Here is a 12,698-nt window from a genome sequence, read left to right as displayed (position 1 = left end):
CGGCACCTAACAAGCAACAACAATATACATGTGTATCAAGTATTTAAACAATAACAAAAAATCCTTTATCCACCTTCCAACTTGAGAAATTGAGTGTTAGCACTGTCTTGGAAGGCTTCTGTATGGAAATGAACTTATTCATTCAACAAATATTTATTGATCACTTATTATGTACTAGGCCCTGTGCTAGATAATAGGATACTCTGGCTAACAAACCTGGGATGGTTCCTGCCTTCGTGAAGCTTTCAATCTAATGGAAGAAACAGATAGTAAATCTATAATCACTGGCATAAATATAAATACGAGTAAATATCTAACTATGATAAATGTTGTACAGGAAAGCATTGAAAACAGATAACAGAAAGGTGAATTTAGACTGGCAGATCTAAGAAGGCCTCGCTAAGGAGGGAACTTCTAAGCGGAGACATGAACTCCTAGGATTTCATCAGTAGAAGAGTGACAGGGAGCATTCCAGGTCGAAGGAAAGACAAGTGCAAAGGCCCCAGGAACACAGCCTCATATATCATATACATCTAAGATGGGAGCACCAACTCCGATCTACATGTGTAAAAACTTAGTCTAGAGAGATACTTCCCTAATATTCGCTTTTTTGGTTGTTGTTGTTGTTATTGTCTGTTTGTTCAGTGAAGGTGGCATTGGTAAAGTTGTACTTCTTTAATTCATTCAGCAAACAATTATTAGTTTCCTACTTTGTGTCAGGCAGCTATGCCAAATTGGGAGTGATCCAGGAAGTCACAGACGCTGCCTTCAAGGCTTACAGTCTAATATCTGAGTAGTTTGTTGTGGTCATTGCTTTTGATGGTGGTGATGATTTTTAGTTGGTTCTTCATCTCTCTTTCCCAGTCCTCTTGAGACCAATGACATATTTGTACAGTGTATGGCAAGAGGACTCACCTGAGTGACCCCAAGCTTCATTAAGTTGAAGCTGTGAGCAACTGAGCCAACTAGAACCAAATGCAAATTGTACATTGTATGTATGTATATACAGTAAAAAAAAAAAAAAATTTCTTTTTTTTTTTATATACAGTATGTTGCTGTGTGTAAACTGAGGATATCTTCAATCCTCTAATATAAATTATCTGTAATAGTGGCTTGAAAAAATCACTTCAGCTAAATCAGATAATTGATTAATGGATTATGTACAAGTGAAATTGTAGTGTTGTTATAAATGCTACTAAGGTATTACATTTGATTATGAAAGAACTATTTTTCCCATTTGAATGGCATTATTCCAATGGAAAAACATTTAAGAAAGAATAATCCAGTCTGAGTAAGTTTTCTTAAATTATTTTGAAAGTTCTGCAAATAACTGAAGGTAACAAAATGTGAACCATTGAAGTTGTAGGGTAGCCTTGGAAAGTTTAATAAATGATGAGGGGCAATAAAAATGAGTTTAGTCACCATAAGGATAATGAAAAAGTGTGTCGTCATTAGCATGAAGCCACTCTCTGATTCTACCTTCTCCTCCAGAGTGCTTCACAGTTGACTTCCTTTTTTTTTTTTTTTTATTTCATTGTGGTAAAATATTTATAACAAGAAAAATTGCCGTTTTAATCATAAGTGTACAATTCAGTGACATTAATTACATGTTGTCCAACTGTCACTACTGCCTATTTCCAAGTTTGTCATCACCCCAAACAAAAATTCAGTACCACTTAACCAATAACTTGTCATTCCTCCCTTCGCCCAACCCCTGGTAAACCAAAAAAAAAAAAAAAAAAACCCATTGCCATCGAGTCAATTCCGACTCATAGCGACCCTGTAGGATAGAGTAGAACTGCCCCATAGAGCTTCCAAGGTGCACCTGGTGGATTCGAACTGCTGACCTTTTAGTTAGCAGCCATAGCACTTAACCACTATGCCTCCAGAGTTTCCCAACCCCTGGTATTCACTAATAAATTTTTATCTCTATGCATTTGCATATTCTAGATACTCCATAGACGTGGGATCATACAATAGTTGTCCTTTTTTGTCCAACTTATTTCACTTGGAGCCCTGGTGGCAAAGTGGATAAGGGCTAACCAAAAGGTTTGCAGTTCAAATCCACCATCTGCTCCTTGGAAACTCAGTGGGGCAGTTCTACTTTGTCCTACAGGGTTGCTGTAAGTCAGAATCAACTCAACAGCAATGGGGTTTTTATGTCACTTAACGTAATGTCTTCAAGGTTCATCCGTGTTGTAGCATGCATCAGAACTTTATTTTTCTTTATGGCTGAATAAAATTTCATTGTATATATGTATCACATTTTCTTTATCCATTTATCTGTTGATGAATACTTTGTTTCCACCTTTTAACTATTGTGACTAATGCTGCAATGAATATTGGTCTGCATGTGTCTATTTGATGACCTGCTTTCAAGTCTCCTGGGTTACACCTAGGAGTGAAACTGGTGAGTAGTGTGGTAATTCTGTAACTTTTTAGGAACTGCTGAACTGTTTTCCACAGTGACTATACCATTGTATATTCTCACCAGCAATGCACACAAGGTTTCCGATTTTTCTACATCCTCACCAATGCTTCTTGTTTTCCATTTTTGTGATAACAGCTGTCTTAGCAGATGTGAAGTGGCGCCGACTTCCTTTTCACCATCACAGTCTTTTATTTTGTACGCCTATATCCCGCTTTCTACCAAACAAATTGAGAGATTGTTTAGAGTAAAATTGCAGTACAAAAAAACTTGAACCACTTACATAGAATAAATTATGAAAATCAACAACGAAAGGGTGAATAGTTTTTTGGTTTTTGTGTTTTGTTTTTGAACCACAAGCTGAGGAAAGACTTAGTCATTGAGCACAAATTTTTGTTCTAAGCTTCCTAGTAGCCAAAGCAAAGGCAGAAACTCAGGGATTTATATAGTTCTCATTATCTAATAAATGAAACATACCAACCTGTCAGAGACATGCTTTTTTTCATTTTACCATTACATTCTGAGAATTTGCCATAGAGATTCTTACATAATTGAGCTACATAAGTAAAATTTCCTAGATAATTTTACTGGATATCAGGAGTGTTCCTCACATTTTGTTCTTGTTTAGGTACTGTCCAGTCTGTTCCAACCCATTGTGACCCTGTGTACAACAGAACAAAACACTGCCTGGTCCTGCACCGTCCTCACAATTGTTATTATGCTAGAGCCCATTGTTGCAGACACAGTGTCAGTCCAGCTCGTTGATGGTCTTCCTCTTTTTTGCTGACCCTCCACTTTGCCAAGCATGATGTCCTTCTCCAGGGACTGGTCCCTCCTGATAACATGTCCAAAGTATGTGAGATGAAGTCTCGCCATCCTCTCTTCCAACGAGCATTCTGGCTGAACTTCTTCCAATGCAGATTTGTTCATTGTTCTGGCAGTCCATGGTATATTCAATATTCTTTGCCAACACCATGATTCAAAGGCGTCAGTTCTTCTTTGGTCTTCCTTATTCATTGTCCAGCTTTCACGTGCATATGAGGCGATTGAAAATACCATGGCTTGGGTCAGGCATTCCACATATAGATGTTTCTATATTGCCTATTGGTCAAAGCCTAGGGCATAGTGTTTATTCTTAGATATACTAAGGCAATTCTGTAGGAGGCCAGTATGACATGGGTCAGGCTTGTAGCCTTCTGATGGTCTACGCTCATAGAGGGATATAGAGTTTGGCCTATTCATGTAATAGTTTTGCATAATCCTGCCACTCACATTCATTTAAAAGATACATGTTGCATACCTCTTCCCATAAAAGGCCAAGGTAGGCAGTCCAGGACCATTGTGATATTCCAGAATGTCAAGAAGTCAACGTTCTTTTTCTGGTGCATATCATTGATTCCAAGTTTACCTCATTATCCAGGATGGTTGCTCCAGCCTTCACATCATCATCTCAGCCACAAAAAAGAGAACAGTAGGAAGCAGAGTATGCCCCCTCTCTTTAACAACACTTACTTAGAATTGTACCCACTCCTTCCACTTACATCCCCTTAGTAAGAACTTTGTCTTGTGGTCACCCATAGCTGCAAGAGAGGCTAAGGATGTTTCTGTTCTGGGTAGACATGTATGTTTGTAACCAAAGCAGACAAATAACAACAGATATTGCCATTTTAACCACTGTCAAGTGTACAGTTTAGTTACATTAATTACATTCAACATGTTGTGCAATCATCAGTATTATTTCCCACAGTTTTTCTTTGCCCCGAACAGAAATTCAATATCCCTTAAGCTATAACTCCTCATACCTGCCTTCACCAAGCTCCTGGTAACCACCAGTACACTTCAATAGATCTCTATGCATTTCAATATTCTATATATTTCACAGAAGTGGGATCATACAATATTTGACCTTTTGTGTCTGACTTATTTCAGTTAACATAATATTTCTGCCACAGGTATCTTTCTTTTTTTTAATTTTCCCTTGAAATGCAGGCTGAAGTTTAAAACACCAAGCTGTTGAGAGCAAAGGCAAATGCATATGATTACAGTAAACTTTCTACTTGCATGGCCATTCCGCATCCAACAGGATCATTTCTGTGCCAGGAATCCCAGTCCAAGTGATAGAAAAGTCAGGGAGGGGGAGGACAGAGAGAGGAACTGGAGGAGCCAAAGAGAAGACATGTAACCAAAAGCCAAAACCAAAAACTGGGCCTGTGTGACCATCTGGACTAGGATGCAGATTGTTCTTTAAAGCAGATCATAGCTGAACTATCACAGTCATGGTGTGCCTCACACTTTGCAGCCTTTTTATATTGCGGATGCCAGACATGCCCCTGTTGGTATTCCTCCTAGGAGTGTGTACAAGTCACAGGTAGCAAACTTCCCTACTTCCTTTGCTGGCCTTAAATCCAAGAAATCTGAAGGTTAGTACTGCATCCCCTCAAGTTGCTTCCAAAAGGCTCATGTCATTGGCTTTGTTGTTGTTAGATGCTGTCAAGTCAGTTCCAATTCATAGATCCTATGAATAAAACACTGCCCGATGCTGTCCCATCTTCACAATTGTTCCAGTCCTTCTGCAAGGACTGGTCCCTCCTGTTGACACATATGAAGTATGTGAGACAAAGTCTTGCCATTCTCACTTCTAAGGCGCATTCTGGCTATGTTTCTTCCAAGACAGAATTTGTTCGTTCTTCTGGCAGTGATGGTATATTCAGGATTCTTTGCCAACACCGTAATTCAAAGACATCAGTTCTTCTTTGGTCCACCTCATTCATTGTCCAGCTTTCACATGCGGGCCAGACGCATCTTAGTCCTCAAAGTGGTACCTTTGCTTTTCAACACTTTAAAGAGATCTTTTGCATCAGATTTGCCTACTGCAGTATGTTATTTGGCTTCTTGAGTACTGCTTCCATGGGTGTTGATTGTGTATCCAAGTAAAATGAAATCCTTGACAACTTCCACCTTGTCTCTGTTTATCATGATGTTACTTATTGGCCTAGTTGCGAGGATTTTTGTTTTCTTTATGTTGAGGTATAATCCATACTGAAGGCTGTAGTCTTTGATCTTCATCAGTAAGTGCTTCAAGGGCTCTTTGCTTTCCACAAGCAAGACTTTGTCATCTGTATATCTCAGGTTGTTAATGAGTCTTCCTCCAGTCCTGATACCATGTTCTTGTAATCTAGCTTTTCAGATTATTTGCTCATCATACAGATTAAGTAAGTACAGTTAAGAATATAACCCTGATGCACACCTTTCCAGATTTTAAGTTGTGCGTGTCCCCTCGTTCTGTCTGAATGTCTCTTAGTCTATGTACAGGTTCTGCGTAAGCACAACTAGGTGTTCTAGAATTCTTACTCTTTGCAATGTTGTCCATAATTCGTTATGATCCACAGAGTCGAATTCCTTTGCATAGTCAATAAAATACAGATAAACATCTTTCTGGTATTCTCTGCTTTCAGCCAAGATCCATCTGACATCAGCAATGGTATCTCTTGTTCCATGTCCTCTTCTGAATCTGGCCTGAGTTTCTGGTAGATCCCTGTCAATGTACTGCTGTGACCATTTTTTACTTGGATACGATATTAATGATATTGTTTGATAATTTCCACATTTTGTCGGATCACCCTTCTTTGGAATGGGCACAAATATGGATCTCTTGTAGTCGGTTGGCTTCCAAATTTCTTGGTATAGAGGAGTGAGCATGTCCAGCATTGCATCCATTTGTTAAAACAATTGGTGTTCTATCAATTCCTGGAGACTTATTTTTCTCCAGTGCCTTCAGTGCAGCTTGGACTTCTTCCTTCAATACCATACGCTCTTGATCATATGCTACCTTCTGAAATGGTTGAATGTTAACCAATTCTTTTTGGTACAGTGGCTGTGTATTCCTTCCATCTTCTTCTCTTTTTTTTTTTTTTTTTTTTACTGTAGATAGTTTAGAGAGCAAATTATTTTCTCATTAAACAATTACTGCACATATTGTTTTCTGACATTGGTTGCCAGCTCCACGATATGTCGACACTCTCCCCTTCTCAACCTTGGGTTCCCCATTACAAGCTTTACTATCCCCTCCTGTCTTCTCGTTCTTGCGCCTTGGCTGGTGAGCCCATTTAGTCTTGTTTTGTTTTATGGGTCTATCTAATCTTTGTCTGAAGGGTGAACCTCAGGAGTGATTTCACTACTGAGTTAAAAGGGTGTCTGAGGGCCATACTCTTGGGATTTCTTCAGTCTCTGTCAGACCAGTAAGTCTGGCCTTTTTGTGTGAGTTTGAATTTTGTTCTATATTTTTCTCCAGCTCTATTAGGGAATCTTTATTGGGATCCCTGTGTAGAGCATTCGGTGGTGGTAGCCAGGCACCATCTAGTTGTGTTGGACCCAGTCTGGCAGAGGCTGTGGTAGTTGTGGTCCATTAGTCCTTTGAACTAATCTTTCCCTTGAAGCCCTTGGCTTTCTTCATTCTTCCATGCTCCAGAAAGGATGGGACCCCAGACACTACTCACCAAAGTAGAATGTACAACATTTTCTTTATAAATTATGTATGTCAATTGAGTTAGATGTCTCCCAAGACCATGGTCCCCAGCCCTCAGCCCAGTAATTCCCTCAGGGAGTTTTGATGCATCTACGAAGCTTCCATGAACTTGCCTTGGTCAAGTCGTGCTGACTTTCCCAGTATTGTGTACTGTCTTACACTTCACCAAAGATCGTTCCACCTTCTTTTGGTGCTTCCTGCGTTGTTCAATTTTTTTTACCCACAGAATCCTTCAAAATTGCAATTCGAGGCTTGAATTTTTTTCTTCTGTTCATTCAGCTTGAGAAATGCCTAACATATTCGTCCCTTTTGGTTTTCAATCTCCAGGTCTTTGCACATTTCGTCACAATATTTTACTTTTTCTTCTCAAGTTGCCCTTTGAAAACTTCTCCATAGCTCTTTTACGTGTACATTTCTTCCTTTCGCTTTAGCTATTCTACATTCAAGAGAAAATTTTAGGGTCTCTTCTGACGTTCATTTTGGTCTTTTCTTTCTTTCCTGTCTTTTTAATGACCTTTTGCTTTCTTCAAGTATGATGTCCTTGATGTTATCCCACAACTCGTCCTGTCTTTGGTCATTTGCGCTCAGTGTGTCACATCTCTTCTTGAGATGATCTCTAAATTCAGGTAGGATGTACTCAAGGCTGTATTTTGGCTCCTCTGGACTTGTTTTAATTTTCTTCATCTTCAGTTTGAGCTTGCATATGAGCAATTTATGGTCTGTTCCACAATCCACCCCTGGCCTTCTTCTGACTGATCATATTGAGTTCTTCCATGGTCTCTTCCACAGATGTAGTCGATTTCATTCCTGTGTATTCCATCTGCCGAGGTCTGTGTGTATATCGTCATTTATGTTGATGAAAAAAGGTATTTGCAATGAAGATGTCATTGGTCTTGCAAAATTCTATCATCCAATCTCGGTATCATTTCTGTCACCAAGTCCATATTTTCCAGCTACCGATCCTTCTTTGTTTCCAATTTTCACATTCCAGTCACCAGTAATAATCAATGCATCCTGATTGCATGTTCAACCAATTCCAGACTGCAGCAAGTTGATAAAAATCTTCCATTGCTTCATCTTTGGCCTTAGTGGTTGGTGTATAAATTTGAATAATCATCATACTAACTGGTCTTCCTTGTAGGCATATGGATATTATCCTATCACTGACAGTGATGTATTTCAGGATAGATCTTGAAATGTTCTTTTTGACAATGAATGCGATGCTATTCCTCTGCAATTTGTCGTCCCCAGCATAGTAGACCACATGATTGTCCAATTCAAAAGGGCCAATACTAGTCCATTTCAGCTCACTAATGCCCAGGATATTGATCTTTATGCATTCCATTTCATTTTTGATGACTTACCATTTTCCTTTGTACATTTCATGTTCCAATTATTAATGGATGCTTGCAGCTGTTTCTTTTCATTTTAGTCATGCCACATCAGCAAATGAATGTACTAAAAGCTTTACTCTATCCACGTCATTAAGGTTGACTATACTTTAGGGAGGCAGCTCTTCCCCAGTCATTTTTTGAGAGCCTTCCAACCTGAGGGGCTCATCTTCCAGCACTATATCAGATAATATTCTGCTGCTCTTCATAAAGTTTTCAGTGGTCAATTTTTTTAGAAGTAGGTCACCAGATCCTTCTTTCCAGTCTGTCTTAGTCTGGAAGTTCTGCTGAAATCTCTTCACCGTGGGTGACGCTGCTGATATTTGAAATACCAACGGTATAGCTTCCAGCATCACAGTAACCTGCAAGCCACCTTTGTATAACAAACTGACAGATGAGTGGGCGATGTGATTGGCTGCTACCCTACTATCCAGGGATAAAGAGGAGAAACCTTCCGTCACAGATAGAATTGTATCCCCCAAAAAATATCTGTCAACTTGGTTAGGCCATGATTCCCAGTATTGTGTGGTTGTCCTCCATTTTGTGATTGTAATTTTATGTTGAGAGGATTAGGTGGGATTGTAACACCACCTTTACTCAGGTCACCTCCATGATCCAAGGTAAAGAGAGTTTCCCTGGGGTGTGGCCTGCACCACCTTTTACCTCTCAATAGATAAAAGGAAAGGGAAGCAAGCAGAGAGTTGGGGACCTCATACCACCAAGAGAGCAGCACCAAGAGCAGAGCACATCCTTTGGACACGGGGTCCCTGTGCCTGAAAAGCTCCTCGACCAAGGGGAAGATTGAGGACAAGGACTTCCTCCAGAGCTGACAGAGAGAGAAAGCCTTCCCCTGGAGCCGACGCCCTGAATTTGGACTAGTAACTTACTAGACTGTGAGAAAATAAATTTCTCTTTGTTAAAGCCATCAACATGTGGTATTTCTGTTATGGCAGCACTAAATGACTAAGACACCCTCCTGTTGAGATGTGATTTAGATGCGAAGTGATTGGCTACTACCCTGCAATCACATCTAAACAGGAGGGTTTCTCCTCTTTGTGCTTGGAACCCTGTACTTCCCATAACTACTAGTTTCTGTGCTGAAAACCAATTTTGGATTTTAACTTTTAGGAAGTACACAGGTAAAAAAGATACATCTTTGGATTATTTTACCTATATTTACACCAACTCCACCACATATTTTTGTCTCTGGACACCTGCAGGTACAGTAATGTTTTTTGTTGGCCTGGAATCAATTCTGTATGTTGTTACTCTTTTTTTTGCCTTTTGCCGTGCCTACCAAATTTCAAATTCCTTAATGAAAGTCTTTTCAAAAGAAAAGCCTATCACAGTTTCAAATAGAAAAGGTAAAATATCTAGTTTTACCCACAAACTCTGTCCTTTTGAAAAATTAAAAAAATAAACTCTACAGTAAATTATTTTTAGCATAAGTTCCTTTCAGTATTTTGTGACTCAGTAGTTTTCCATATTTATTTGACAATATTCCTAATTGTGATGAGATGATCTTCCTAACTTAGCAGAGAAACCATTAATCTAGTTGATGTCATCAAATACAGCAATTGTATAATGGGAATAAATTTGAGCACCATCTAATAACCTCTTTAGAGGAAGAATACTCTGATTTTTCATGACTTAATTGCTTTTCTGGTCTTGAAACTTACTTTTAATTTTAATCTACATTTTTCCCCAGTCTTCAGTGACCAACTTTACTTTGGCAATTTTCCTACTTGTTTTTTTCTCTTGCTTTTCTTTTTTCCTGTTACCATTTCTGTAGACCTTTACTATGTAGATTAACTCACATATTAACTTAACAAATATTTATTTACAAAGTAAAGAGCCAGCCGTGGTGGCACAATGGTTAAATGTGCTCGACTGCTAACCGAAATGTCAATAGCTCAAACCCACCAGTAGCTCCACCGGAGAAAAGACCTGGAGAAAAAAAAAGATTACAGCCTCAGAAAACCTATGGGGCAGTTCTGCTCTGTCACATGGGATCGCTACGAGTCAGAACTGACTAAATGGCACCCAGCAACAACAACAACAAATGTATAAGGTGCTATAGTGTTTCGTGAGTGGGTACAACATTTCATAATCTTGATACTTGCCCTCAATACGTTTGTTTGATTTCTTGTTGGAGAGGAGAGAAATGCACTCATCACAAGCAAGGTAACATGTGAAAAGTACCTAAGGAAGTGTGGGCACAAACCTGTGGGAGTGTAGAAGAAGGAACTATTACTCTTTGCTGCTTAGGTTGGTTTAATAATTAAATATTAAAATACCAAATTAGAACATAGAAAGCATTTACTGCCACTGGGAAAAAATAACTTTCTAAAGCTTGAAGCAGTAAAAGAAATCAGAAATGAATATAACCAAAGGCTCCTGGAAAAGTTTAAAACTCCTACACAAAAAAAGGTAGTAAAAATAACAATAATGAAAATAAAACAATGAAGAGGACTCTTTCCAATAAAAGAAGTGTTCATCTATGATACAAAAAGAATACATTAAAAATGTAAGACTATTATAAGGATTATGGGAAATAAATGGCCGAAGAAATACAGCTTAAGAAAAATAAAAACTGTAAGTTAGCAGAAGGCTTTATGAAGGAGCTGACATTTAAGCTGCACCTTGAAGGATAAAAGGAATTTTTTCTTTCTCTGTTCTTAAGTGCCATCAAGTCAATTTTCAGCTCATAGCGACCCCATGTGACAGAATAAAACTGCCCCATAGGGTTTTCTAGCCTGTAATCTTTACAAGAGTAGCCCTGGTGATGCAGTGGTTAAGTGCTTAGCTAGTAACTGAAAGGTTAGTGGTTGAAACCCACCAGCCACTCTGTAGGAGAAACATGTGGCAGTTGGCTTCCATAAAGATTATAGTTTTGAAAACCCTATGAGCAGTTCTGCTCTGTCCTGTAGGGTCTCTGTAGGGTCACATGAATGGGAATCTACTTGATTGCAATGGATTTGGTTGGTTTTTGGAATCTTTACAGGAGCCAATCGCTAGGTCTTTTCTCCTGCAGAGCGACTGGTGGGTTTGAATCACCAATCTTCCTGTTAGCAGCCAAGCGCTTAATCTTTGTGTCACCAGGCAGAAATAGGAAGGAGGGATGGGATCAACAAATAAACAGGGATGGAGTATTTGGGTCGTATCAGGTATTTCAATTGGGCTGGAGCATAGCCTTCTATTATCCTGGGACAATGGAATGGGAGTCAGGGCTGGCACCAGATCAGGGAGGTCCTTGAATGCCAAGCTGAGGAATTTGGCTTTTGCATTTCAATCCCCCCTCTCTCAATATTGTCTATAAATCTGTTAACAGCCCTTCAACTTATTGTCTGGCTCTGGTATAATTATTTTATCTGTGGAGGATGATGTCATGGAAATAGTAGTGAACCAGAAATCAAGGGCTTTGGATTTATATATTACACTTGGGTTTAATATATGAATATTACAACCATAATTCAAACCTTGGTGATTAAATTGTTAAGTGTCTCTGTGTCAAAAAGTCTACAAAAGACAGTTAATCTTTTGCCATAATCCTCTATAGTATTGTGCCTTGCACACAGTAGGTGTTCAGTAAGTGTTTGTTGAATCTAATTCAGTAATAAACCTCTGAAAAAAATCCCAGAACTGTAGACAAAGGAGGAGCAAGGCCACAGGTTCGGGGCTGGTGAATAACGCTATCCTCCCACTTTAGTTCAGTGCTCTGCTATGGAGTTTGTGAGGACGGTCCCAGAATTAGAAATGAAATAATGATACAGATTTATTTTTCCCCAGAATTTTATATGGAAAATTTTCAAACACATAGAAAAGTTGAGAGACTTGTACAGTGGACAGTCATACATCCACCACCTAAAATGCTAATGATTTGTCGATCTTCTATTTCTATCATACTCTGAGCTAGACACTCTGCAAACCCCTCACTCTACCACCAGTAACAACCGTGTCATAGTGAGTGTTATACTCATCATTTAACATTATTGTTTTTGTTGTTAGGTGTCCTCAAGCCGCTTCAGACTCATAGCGACCCTGTATATAACAGAACAAAACACTGTCCGGTCCTGCACTATCCTCAGTCATTGTTATGCCTGAGCCCGTTGCTGCAGCCAGTCTATCTCATCAAGGGTCTTCCTGACCCTCTGCTTTACCAAGCATGATGTGCTTCTCCAAAGACTGGTTCCTTCTGATAATATATCCAAAGTATGTGAGACAAATTCTTGCCATCCTTGCTTCTAAGGAGCAGTCTGACTGAACGTCTTCCAAGACAAGATTTGTTCATTCTTTTGGCAGTCCGTGGTATATTCAGTATTCTTTGCCAACTATAATTGAAAGGCGTCAATTC

The sequence above is a fragment of the Loxodonta africana genome, chromosome 9 (assembly GCF_030014295.1).
Source record: "Loxodonta africana isolate mLoxAfr1 chromosome 9, mLoxAfr1.hap2, whole genome shotgun sequence".
NCBI lineage: Eukaryota > Metazoa > Chordata > Mammalia > Proboscidea > Elephantidae > Loxodonta > Loxodonta africana.
The sequence above is the reverse complement of the archived record's forward strand: the minus strand, read 5'-3'. Positions refer to the sequence as shown.